At 40.6% G+C, this 2,468-nt stretch overlaps 1 protein-coding gene across 1 annotated transcript in view; it reads left to right on the plus strand.

The window, feature by feature from the left end:
* Window positions 1-828: 828 nt before the first annotated feature.
* Window positions 829-2,468, plus strand: part of grin2ab (glutamate receptor, ionotropic, N-methyl D-aspartate 2A, b) — a 97,104-nt gene continuing 95,464 nt past the window's right edge. The window contains exon 1 of the mRNA XM_060860267.1: window positions 829-883. The gene's annotated coding sequence lies outside the window, so the exon portion shown is untranslated. The remainder of the gene's footprint in view (window positions 884-2,468) is intronic.

Below are 2,468 nucleotides of genomic sequence, written 5' to 3' on the forward strand. Positions count from 1 at the left end.
ACACTCACACACACACACACACACACACACACACACACACACACAGGCATATAGATATAGTTACATCATCTACATGTACACCTAGAAACAATGGTCTTGAAATGAATTTTAACATGAATAGTGCTCTAAATGAAAATTGTTGTATGAAAAAGTTTAAGTTGTTTAACAAAAACAAAACCCAAAAAACGTTACATTGTGTTATTGTGTTATTCCACTAGGGGGCAAACTAGAGCAATAAACCTAGTGCCAGACACTAACGCTGCATTTCATAAACCTCAAAGGGAAATCAACATGACATCATTTTAGTAGCGTTAGAACAATAGACTTGGCTGCCCCAATGTTTGTCTTTTGTTAACAAAATCTATCAAGCTATCAGTAAACTCTCTATCATCACTAGCGCCCGTGTGTTTGTGTACTTAGAACTTGTTTAGCTCTGATGCAGTTACTCGATGTAATGTGATGACGTAGTGTTTGAGTAGAAGTTTTTATTTCAATGCAACATGATTCAATGTTCAAAGTCAAAATGTGTTACTGGATTTTTTTTATTTGCAAGCTACAAAATTGAATGTCCACTTTAACTCAACATCCTAACATGAAATAACGTTTGACTAAAATGACTTTGTCTTATCTTCTTTTGATTTTTCACAGGTTCGAGCGCTGTGTGTGAATGTTCTACAGCAGACACACGTCTCCAGAAAATCAAATGATAAAATGCACAGAATTGCTAAAACTTCAGAAATATCACTCTTCATTGGGGAATGCTGAGTTTAGAGGAGGAGGAGGAGGAGGAGGAGGAGGAGAAGGAGGAGGAAGAGGAAGCATTCATAGGCAGCGTTTGTGTTCCCTGGAGATAAAGCCTTTCCAATTTGGACGGGAGCTCAAGGTCAGCTATCTTCTAACGCACCTTATCTTGGTCAAATTTGAAGGCAGCATTGCACATGTCCTTCTGAGTGATAAGCTTTCACTGAAGGTCTGGAAACAGACTGTTCTGTCTCTCTAACTCAACGACTCCACGTCTCCTTAACGGTTCGCTTCAAAGTTCTGGATTTGGTTAAATATTTTTAGAATAAATTTTGCAACACTTTGCCTTGAAAGAGCATTAAAGCAGAATTGGTCAAAGTTACGTAGATCTCTAATGGAAAAAGGAGCTGAAAATTTAGGGAAATTAAGCAATGTTCTTAATTCTACATTCATCCGTATCACCTTGACATCCTGGTGTGTCTACTGACTTTCTCGTCATCAACAGCATGTTTTTTTCTGACATGCGAATTAGCCGTCCACGCTGTGGGCTTGCTGATTCCTTTCTGACCGGATTGACATGGGGCGGAGTGAGTTTGTGTTGGGGGCGTGTCTATAAAATGATTGACATCAATTAAAACTACTGAACTTTTAACTGACATAAACAACTATTTACACAAGTCTTATTTCTCAGTCCCACTTTGTAGAGTTCTCTAAAGGACATTTTGGATGACGGCGTCCTCTAGACAGAGCCTCAGCTTTCCATTTATAAACCATGATGTCAGATCTAATATGTTCCAAACTACAGCAGACAGATGAAGGACAACTGCATGCAGCTTCAAGTCAGGCCAAGACGGCTTCCACAGACATTTTAATGAACTACAATAAGGTGTATTATATTTATTCCCTGTCTGTAAGGTTCCTTCCTCTGTAGCGTAGTTTTGTCCAACATTGTGCTGTAAGCGGCGTGAATTATGCATGAGTTGTATGTTAAGGAGCGCTGAGCTCTTCTCCATCAGCCTTTCATGCGTGAGCTGCTCGGTCCAACATCAAACACCACGTTTCCCTCCGGAAACTCGCTATGCTTTTCCAGCAAACAGCTGCATTGAAAGCTGCACAGAGGAACCGACGGCACCTCCAGAGCCAAGGAGACGTGTTTCTGCTTTTTGAGGATGATTGTGTTTTCACTTATCGCCTTGAAGCCGTAAAGCCTGCGGTTGTCAGAAGAGTCTTCAGGGTGTGGTGGAACCCATGAGTTCACACTGTCAAATGCCAGTGCATTAAAACCTCAATTCTAATCTCACATGAATGAGGATTGCTCAGTAACACGAGAAAAACAAACCTGTTAAGTGATAACAGGAACTAACCTGTCTCACAATGTACAAAGCGCTGTGGTGTCGGAGAAACCGAAGAGTTCAGGACACACTGCTATAGGAAGTGAATCCGTTTTGTGGTGTGATTAATAAATCTGCCTCGTCACATCTCGGACATGGTGCCAACATCAAAGCAAAGATGAAAACTGACGTGTGTAATACAGGTATGACCAGATTATTGCCTGGTTTACACTCGTCACCTATTTTATTGTCACCTACCATATTAGACCTGCATTAGTTCTCAGCTAATCATCTGATCGGAATCTTTAATCCTTCACCAGTCTAATTACTGGAACATTCTCTACACCCCTTTGGCAGTTTTCTCAAGCTCTCATTTCCTTCTGCTTTACAGATTTA

This window comes from Tachysurus vachellii, chromosome 24 (assembly GCF_030014155.1).
Source record: "Tachysurus vachellii isolate PV-2020 chromosome 24, HZAU_Pvac_v1, whole genome shotgun sequence".
In the NCBI taxonomy this organism is placed as follows: Eukaryota; Metazoa; Chordata; class Actinopteri; order Siluriformes; family Bagridae; genus Tachysurus; species Tachysurus vachellii.